The 10,452-nt window shown below is 38.7% G+C and overlaps 1 pseudogene across 1 annotated transcript; it reads left to right on the top strand.

Annotated features, from left to right (window-relative positions):
• Positions 1 to 1,090: 1,090 nt before the first annotated feature.
• Positions 1,091 to 5,896, top strand: LOC145218920 (uncharacterized; annotated as a pseudogene). Its single transcript, XR_013857787.1, has 2 exons — positions 1,091 to 2,292; positions 2,662 to 5,896. The product of XR_013857787.1 is annotated as an uncharacterized LOC145218920 (transcript).
• The last annotated feature ends 4,556 nt before the right edge of the window (positions 5,897 to 10,452 follow it).

Raw genomic sequence — 10,452 nt, 5'->3', positions numbered from 1 at the left:
TCCGTTTGGTCGAGTATCTTCTTAACGCTTGGTGCTCGGTCAAGCACGCTTGGTGTATTTGTGACGGTCACACACCGTTCTCATTTACACAGTATTTTCTACTTATTTTACGCTCCTTTTCTAGCCCCTAGGGTCGTGTTTAAGCAGTAGATGTGCCTTCTGTAAAGCATGTGAGTCACTTTTAATCTTGTCGAGCCTAAGTGAAATAATTAAAAACCATTTTGAGTGTACGAGTTCTTCCAACTTGACAATTTTACAAAGAGTCGCTTTTAATCTTGGGGACCCAACTTTGGTATGTCAGCAGTTAACCCATATTCAGCGCCTCCTCAGTAATAGCAAACGCCCCTAGGGGGGTGCTGAGAACTACTGCACTTAAGTGACGTTATAGTTCAACAATGTGTTCAACATGGCTTGTTTAAATGGTCCCCAATACACTGCTGCATCTTATGTAGATTACTAAAATTGCATTGAAAGCAAAACATCACGTTTATTCAACCATGGGCATTTAAGATCGAACAAATCATTGTCCAAAGCCTATACCTGTTGGTATAAATAACTTATGCAAAGGAATTGGCCCAAACTGCAAATGTTTCGTTCCGTCAAGCACCGAGCATCTCACGGAATGTTCGGTGCATTATGACGTCACAATCATTCCCAATTCCACGTTAGTTTTGTAGTTTTCCAAGACTCTTACGTCACCAGTGGAGTATTAAGCCATACATACCCCAGAAGTACGCGTTTTTCCACTATATAAATTAAGTAAAATATTTTTTCTTGAATACCGTTTAAAACACTTGTTTCGTATGTTAACAGGGCATAAATATAACAATTAAATGCTTGGGTCAGTTTGTGCAACTGCTCGACCGAGCACCGAGCATCAAAAACAGCGATACGTGTTCGTCCGGTAAAATAACTAAAACATTATCGTTCCATTTGTAGACAGAATTTTGCTAAAAAAATATTCAAACTATTCCAGGCAGATAGATAGAGCTACTAACACAGAAACTCACAGTAGACAGGTTTGCCTAATTCCAGTAGGTGGCGCACGCAAATATTTTAAATGCAGTTTGTGTAAAAATGCTGACGGTCATTCCCGTCTGGCGCTCGTGGAGAAAGGAGTCATGAGCAAGCAGCCTAGTTATGCGCAAGCGGCAACTGAGAGTGCAAAGAGTGCACTAAAAAGGCCTAATTGTTTGAGTTTCAAGGCCTCTAGACAGCTGAAAAGAGATGAGTTATGGAATTTAATGAAAGAAATAATTTTTCGCTTACAAAAATTGTTGGAATAGCGGAAATGAAGGGGACCCTCGTGGATGTTACATGTACAACAAGGGAAAATGTTGTAGAGCTTAATAAAAGATTGATGGAAGTTACATATGTTCAAAACTCGAGACTCTACGAAAGTGATGTCATTAATATCGGTATTGGATGGGTACCTATACCCTTTCCTAACGAATTGATAGTAAAAAACCTGGAAGAGCAATACGGTGCGGTAAAAAAAATTACACACAGAAAAGATAAAGAGGGTCTCTTCTCAGGAATGAGAATCGCTACGATGAACAAAGTCGATTTGGAAAAACATCCCATCCCCAGCTACATACGTGTCATGGGAAACGAGTTCTATGTAACTTACAATGGACAAATAATAACGTGTAAATATTGTGGAGAGAAAGGCCATAAACAGTCTAACTGCTTGAAAAGACAAGAAGATTTTCCACACTTACAAAACACCCAGAACCAGCAAAGAACAAGCACCACATCCAGAGATAAGGGAACTAGGTCAAGCACGGAAGTTCGAAGTAAGCCTGATAAGGAAACTGGGTCACGCGTGAAGCTTCGAACTGACCCTGATAACCTAGTTGCGTCACAACTCGAATCAGGTGGCGACACTGCTCTCGAAGGAGCACTAGATAACGAGGAAAATACAGACCTGGAGACCGCTACGACTGTTCAGGCAGGGTCTAGAAAGCGTCCACGCAATAGCCCTACCGAATTTCCGGACAGCAAATCAAGAAGCTTATGTGAATTCACAATCCCCGTGGCTTGTCCGCAATGCAACACAGAAAGTTTGATTGACCCAGATTCCAAACTTTTCTTTTGTTGCAAATGTAAAGAAGAATATAAAGTTGTGAAAGCGTGTTGTGATGAGGCCGAATTATTTCTAATAACGATTCGTCAAACGGAAGCAAAGTGCCCGAAATGCCGAGCTGAAATGAAAATAATGCCATGCTGCGACGAACTGCAACCGGAATTCAGATTGGAAACTAACCTGTATGAGTGCATCCAATGCAAAAGGTATGCTATTGCTTGTACTTGTGACACTGTAAACCCTTTACCCAAAATCGCAATGAGCAAAGAATGCTCAAATCCGGCTTGTAAAAAAAAATTAATCCACTGTAGTTGTGGAAAAAAATCATCAGAAGAAGTAGAACCAAGCAGACCATACAACTGTAACTGTGGTCTGGAATATGAATGGGATATAGAACCTGGAGTACAAAAATACTAATATATCCTTCTGTATTACAATATCCTTTTTGTTTGTTTATTTTTATGTCTACTTTAAATATCGCTTCATTTAACGTGGGAGGCTTACGGAAACGTAGTAAACGCAGGACAATTTTCAACTTTCTTAAAGGGAAATCATATCACCTAATATTCCTTCAGGAAACGCACTGTTCCATTAATGAAGAAAAATTGTGGGAATTAGAATGGGGAAATGAAATAATTTGGGCACACGGCTCTACGCGCAGCAAGGGCGTTGCTATTCTGTTTGCAAAAAAATTCACTTTCGCGATTACCGAAATCGAAGCAGACCCTGAAGGGAGGTACGTTATTATCAACCTCCTGTTCAACAATTCAGAAATAAGACTCTGCAACCTATACGCTCCCAACAATGACAAACCAGAATTCTTTGACATGATTTTTGATAAGCTCGCTTCAGGAAATAATCCTAATTTAATTATCGGTGGCGATTTTAACGCTATTTTGCAAGAACGTTTAGATAAAAGCCGCGGGCCTCCACATCCCAATCGGAATTCTCGTCAGCGAATTCTATCGCACATAAATACTTATGACTTATGTGATGTTTTTCGTAGACTTCACCCAGCTACCAAAAAATACTCGCGACTTCAACTTAACCCTTTTTGTGCTACTCGTATAGATTTTTTCTTAACTTCGAATTTAATATTTAACAAAGTGACGTCATCCGACATCTCGGTGGGCATTAAATCTGACCACAAGATCATTTCCCTAGGATTAAGATTTTCCCAAAGCCCACGTGGCAGCGGGTACTGGAAATTAAATACAAATCTTCTCTCTGACAATAACTACATTTCAAAGATCCAAAACACAATAAGGGATTTTAAAATAAATAATGCTAGTTGTGGTGTAAACCCTCATGTTCGATGGGACGCTTTAAAAGCCGTTATCCGGGGGGAAACTATTCAGTACAGCGCGATTATTAAACGACGTAACTTTGCCCGACAACGGTCCCTGGAGCGGAATATAGAAAATGCGGAGCGTGAACTAACTTCAACACACCAACCAAATCCTGACCTTGCGGAAAAACTTGACGATTTCAAAACAAAACTAGATAAATTTTCGGAGATACAAACAAAAGGTGCTATGATTAGGAGTAGGGCAAGATGGGTAGAAAATGGGGAACGAAACTCCAAATATTTCCTCAATTTGGAAAAACGCCATTCTGCAAAGAAATCCATCGAGAAATTAAACATAGACGGTGTTACAAACACAGATCAAAATACAATTATAAACGAATTGGTTTTGTTTTAAGAGCAGCTGTATCAACAGCCTAATAATCCTCTTACCCACCCAGAACTGTTATCGCGCCTCTCGAAATTACGCTTGCCCTCCCTGAATCAGGCACAACTAGAGGATAGCGAGCTACCAATTACAGAAAAAGAGTTTTACGCGACGCTGATATCTATGCCCCTAAACAAATCGCCAGGTGGCTTTCCAATTGAATTTTTTAAAACGTTTTGGGACGACTTTAAAGACCTGTTTTGCGACGCATGGCAATATTCGGAGAAAATGGGGCACTTCAGCCCAGTTCAACGCCAAGGTGTGGTGACCCTGATTCCCAAACCCGGTAAAGATAAACAATACGTCACGAACTATAGACCGATAACTCTTCTGAATGCCGATTATAAAATAATGTCCAAAGCTGTAAACAATCGCATCAAACTCAATTTACGCCATCTTGTCAAAACAGACCAGAACGGATTTATTAAAGGAAGATTTATTGGTGATAACCTTCGCCTATTATTTGACATAATTGATTATGCGGATTTCTATAAATGCCCAGGCGCTATTCTCTCGTTGGATATTTATAAAGCGTTCGATACGATCGCGTGGAACTTTATTTACGCGGTATTACAAACATTCGGATTTGGTGAAAAACTTATTCATTGGATAAAATGTTGCTACTGCAACCCCACAAGCAAACTAATTAACAACAACCAGTTGTCACGCGAATTTGAAATCGAAAGAGGTGTAAGACAGGGAGATCCCCTATCTCCTACTCTGTTTGTGCTTTGTATAGAATGCTTAGCCGCGGCGCTTCGCCTAGATGATGAAATTGGGCTTAACTTAAATGGTATCGATTTTAAGGTCTCACTCCTGGCGGATGATACACTTGTTTTTTTAAACGGGGACGTATCAAACTTTGACAAAGCCTTTTCAATTATTAACGAATTTGGCCTGATGTCTGGTTGTAAAATTAACATCCAAAAGTCAGTGGCGTTCTTTATTGGCTCAAAACGCTCATCGCTTGAGAAACCATATTTAGATAAAGGACTATCGTGGCCCCAAACCTATTTTCGTTACTTAGGAATTAACTTCCCTATTACCGGCTCGCCAAAAAAACTGTTAGAATTAAACTTCGCAGGACTAATTGATAAAACTAAAGCCATACTAAACATTTAGTCAGGGAGAGGGCTAACGCTAATTGGGCGGGTCTGCATTTTAAAAAGTTTAATTATTCCCACCTTGACCTACAAAGTCAATGTTGTACCTACCGAATTACCAGAAGCATTCGTCAAAAACCTTAAAAGATTTTTTTTTAAATTCATTTGGAACTCAAAATGGGAAAAAGTTACACGAGCAAAGCTCTGTTGTAATATTGAGGATGGGGGAATCAATATGTTTGACCTGGACGCATATCTGGTGTCATTAGATATCAAATGGGTCAATCGATTATTTAACAACTCGTATGCATCTCCATGGAAAGATCTCGAAACCTCGGTCGGGAGCCCCAGCGAATTCAACTCGTGGTTAAACAGCAGTGTGTCTCCCAACTCAAAACTCTTCCTTCAATCAATCCCCTTACGAACATTAAGAAAGGCAGTCTCTGCCTGCAAAAAATTCGCAAAACTTACAAATCTCCCCGCTAATGTTTATAGACCCCTTTGGTTAAATAAAGAAGTCCGATCCCGCCTAAAACCCTTTTACATGCCACCTCTAATTCGCGCTGGTATTCTCAGTCACCTTGATCTACTTAACAATGATGGTGATTACTATACATACGACGAACTTGCCCTCAAATTTAACTTTCAGCCAACAAATCAAGATTTCGCCTATTTTATCAAATTAGTCGCCGCAATTCCAGACAATTGGGATATAAACGACCCACAAACCAATAGAGTACCCCCTGAAACTAAACCATCTTGGCTGCATACCATAGCCCTGCGTGGCACAGTTAAAGAAACTTACAACTTCGTAAAAGAGCACACATCAGAACCGCCAACACAAGAACAGAAAAAATGGGAAACCGACATAGGGATTAGTACAGAAAAGCCCAACTGGAGGGAGGTGTACAGGAACACGTATAACTGTACCTTAGAAACAAAATTAAGGGCGTTTCAAATCAAATTAAACTTAAGAGCGGTAATAACAAATAATAAACTATACAATTTTGGCATAGTAACTTCAGAAAAGTGCGTTTTCTGTGAAAGTTTCCCTGAAACCATTTTTCATTTGTTTTACACTTGCAAAGTTGTCGCCCTATATTGGGAAAATGTTACTTCTTGGATCTCTCGCAAACTGTTACTGAATATTAAACCGAATGTAGCGTTATGTTTATTTGGAACCCACTCGTACAGTTCTGTTATACCATTGTTAAATTGTATATTTCTATGTGCCCGGTTTGTAATATACCAATGTAAATATGCACAAAACAAACCTACTGTGAACAGATTTATTAACGCATTAAAAATGACGAAACAGTCCGAACTAATTATTGCTACTAAAAGAAAAAAACGTGCAGAGTGCTTAGTAAAGAGGTCTGGCCTCTGAATGCCGTTAAATACTTAGCGTTTGTCTGTTTGTTCTGTTATACTTTCATGTATCTGTCTTTCTTCGTGTCTTAGTTATCGCAATAAAAAAAAATAAAAAAATAAAAAAAATATAAAAAAAATGCTGACGGTTAGGGCTATTACGGTTGGTCTAAGGCAGTGGTTCCCAACCTTTTTTGTTACATTCCTCCCTTTGTCCATTTTCGAACTGTTCATTCCTCCCCATAGGAAGAACAAATAGAACATACAAAATTATAGCAAATTTGAATAAGACTTTATAATTAGGGATGTCCATTCAGAACCCTTGATCAAATGTGAACCGGGTCCAAATTATAATGGACATAATAATGTATGCACAAAAATATTCTGCAACATTTCCAATGTAATTTTTTGCAGTTTTTATAAAATTCCTCCCCTGAACTCAAAAAATTCCTCCCAAGGGGGGAATTCCTCCCCGGTTGGGAACCGCTGGTCTAAGGTTTCTTATTAATAATAATAATAAAATCAATCTAAAAACCTAGTTCTTTATGTTAAATTTGGTCCTAACCCTATCTCAGTCTCACTGTTAAATTAAATAAATGAGCTCTTTACGCCATCTATCGGTATTTAGCAAACATTTTCTAACGTGAGTTTTATGTTCGTAGCTGTACAGGCACACGCTAGCGCCATCCAGCGGAATAGCATAGAAATCTTACCGTCGCATACTGGATTTGTGTCGCCATCAGGGCATTGGTTGTTACACTGGTAAGCGTAGAAGACGCAAGTCCTCGAAGGCAGGCACATGTATTGGTGATATCTACATCCTTCCGATTCTAAAAAACAACAAAGGGTTAGGGAAGTATAAAGACATTCAGCGTTTGTTAAAAAGCTGTTGCTGCCAGGTGTAATGTATTCGTTGAGTTGTGTTTATTTTTCTCGACAATAGCAACACAATTGCATTAAAACAATCACCAAGCCGGAAATAGCTTTGCAACTTTAAAACGTCATGGAGCGCAAAACGGTGGAGGCCACAATAGGTGGATAATGTTAAAACGCGCTGCAGCTACATTGTATTTTGAGGCGTTATGCGACTTGGGCTCACAAGAAAGTTAGGTTGGCGCATTGGGGGTAAAAACGACTGCGGGTGGGACCAGTCGAGGGGGCCAAGGAGCCAACCCAGAGTTGTGAACGGGCCTGAAATTGGAGCCCGAACCAGAATCGTTTTTGAGAAGCCCGTTTAGGTCCAAAAGTTTGATTGACAGACCTATAATGTACATTGAAGCCTCAGGAAAGACCAAAAAACAAACACAGTAGACAATTGGCCTTAAACAAGGCGTTATAGGGCTGTTTGACATTAGGTCAGGTCCAGCAACCGGTTACTTGGCTAGCTGAACTTACTCAAAAAATACTGACACTGAGTGTAAATTTAGGCCCGAATCAGCCTAAATTTGCACTCTGTGTCAGTATTTTTCCAGCCACCCATGTTATGAAAGTATTACCAAATATATAGATCTTCTAGCAGTTTTTATTGTAACAAGCCGACTTTAGGCTAGCTTTTATCATCCAACTGGTCCTATTGTATTATTCCTTTTTTGTGTTTTCATCGCCTTTGTTGCTTTAAAAAACTTCTGTGTTTTAATTTATGCCATTACTCTGATGAAGGTGTCTTGTATGGGACATCGAAACGTCGGTATATTATAATAAAAAGTGCTGAACGAGCTATATTTTGTTAATTCATAGCATACAGCAGGGTTGGGGAAACTGCGGCCCGGCAAAGGAGTTTATGCGGCCCACCAAATGTTAGTAAATTTTAAAGAGAAAGTTATCGAGCAACGCTGAATAGTATTATAAGCACAGGCGTAGAGTTTTAAAAAACACCGGGGATGCGACTTGCCGATACCTACACCATGTGCAGTACCTGTACCGGCACGTACTTTAGAACTAAACACGTAAACCTTTTACATGCACAGAGATACTTTAGCCTGTTGTTTCTGCCACGTTATTTTGCAAATCATCACTTAACATAGTTTCTTGTTCGAGAAAAATAAAAAACAAAGTAAAAGCGATTCACGTTTCCAAATACAGCCCACTTTGCACTGTTGACGGCGAAACTTTGGTCAGCACTTTGGATCAAGTTTAAGTCGTTGCAGTGCTTTGCAAATGGACATTAAACACGGCTTTAGAATCGTTAGCACAGACCAGCACAACACCTAAAGATGGATACTAAAAGCGGCTTCCATTGTTTAATGCTGGCGCAAGGAATTTATTAACAAAAAAACGTGCTTGTTTAAATGCTTGTTTATTTTGAAACAAAATGTTTGAATAAAAATGTTTGTCTTATCAAGTGACAACAAACGTATTTGCACATAGCTGAAAATATGGTATGTTAATATTTTAGGATAGATCAGGCTTGCAACCTGCGGCCGCGGAGACGAGTTTGTGCGGCTGTGATCATGTATATTGAAATACGTGCACTATTTTGCAAAATATTTTGATTTTTACACTGCTAAAAACAGATTTCGTGGGACTGGAAAAGATATATTACCACCAAGTAACTATATGCGTCAGGCTTTTTATCCGTTTATTGCGTGCAAACAATGCGAAAAAACAGGCACCGCAATCGTTACAATACAGATTATGACGTCATAAACAGTTAACTTCGTTTAGCTAAACTTATGCACCAAGTTAGAAATTACTAATCTGAGCAATTTTAGGTGGCTGTAGCCACCTATATATATATAGTATCTATATATATGATATAAACCTAATTCTTTACACCAGTTATTTTACAACAAAAAACAAGTAAGCAATTGGCGGATGTTGGTGAAATACTATGCGGCCACATAAGATTAAGAACTTTTGAATTCGGCCCTTGCACTGAAAAGTTTGCCCACCCCTGGTATACAGTATGCATTGTGTTGTATGCGGAATATTATGCAGTAGTAAAAGCTTTTACATTGTTTTTCTGTTTTCAAATTCACAGTTCACCAGTCGATATTGTGGCTTAAATGACAATTACTTAAATTATTTCGATCCTAACGTGAAATTTCTGCTGCTTTCAAGGAAAATATGTCAGACAATGAAACTGTTACTGTACACAAGCCATTGTATCGGATTTCAATTCCTAATCAAACGTCACAGTGCTGTCTGTGACGTCACATACCACCCAGCAGCTACTGATTCTTACAACAATGCCACAATTGCAAACAGATTTAGTGCCAGTAATCTAGCATATTGTGAACTCTATGTTATATCACAAAGAATAAGAAATCAATAAAAACATTTTATTCAGATTGCCAAAGTTGTAAGTGGTAAAGAAACTACTTTGTGTTATTTAATATTACAACAGTTTAATACTCGGCTTGATTTTATCACATAAAAAGCTCAGTTTCAGTTAAAATCGATAAAAAATTTTTACTTTGGAGTGGTAGAGTGGGAGGGGGGCACTAGAATAAAGCACTAAAATCTTTTTGGATAATGTACTAAAGTAATTTGCTTTTGTTTTCACTATTGTACAAATTAAGTTTCGTGAGGCCTTCGGGTTAAAACATTGGGTGAAAATGTACACTCTGAAATTTCAGAACCCAATCTAATACTTGATATAACTATCAAACAATATTTCTATAACTATCAAACAATATTTCCTAATAACTTAGTCCAAAAACCAGCGTAAAACAGCAATAACGCGACCACTAGTCTGTTAATAGCTTGTTAACTCGAAAACGAGACCAGCACAAAACAGAGAAAAAGCGTTGATAAAAACAGTAGGTAAGTGATGTAAAAGCGACCGATAGCTAATCGACATTAGAACATATGTTTACCCCGAAACGTCGGATCAACCAAATTTAAAAGTACATGTTATGGAATATGCCAGTCAACAAGACTATATTTTTTCTTGCGTTCGTTTCAACTTAAACCCACTATTTCTTGAGCAAAACTACGTCAGAAACCTGCATTTGTGATTTACAAACAGCGACTAATTTGTTAGTTTATTTAAAAAACGATGAAAGTGAAAACTCCTGGACTGTGCTCACGCTTAGCTGTTATAAACAAAACGTTTTGGGGGCCCGTGGGTAGATCCCTTCTATGTGAGGGTGGTACAACCATTCGCTACTACGGGCGCATCGCAGATCCTTATTTCAACGACGGTCGCCAATTGTTTGCT

The sequence above is a fragment of the Phallusia mammillata genome, chromosome 3 (assembly GCF_965637545.1).
Source record: "Phallusia mammillata chromosome 3, kaPhaMamm4.hap1.1, whole genome shotgun sequence".
Taxonomy (NCBI): domain Eukaryota; kingdom Metazoa; phylum Chordata; class Ascidiacea; order Phlebobranchia; family Ascidiidae; genus Phallusia; species Phallusia mammillata.
This window is presented reverse-complemented; position numbering and strand designations above follow the sequence as displayed.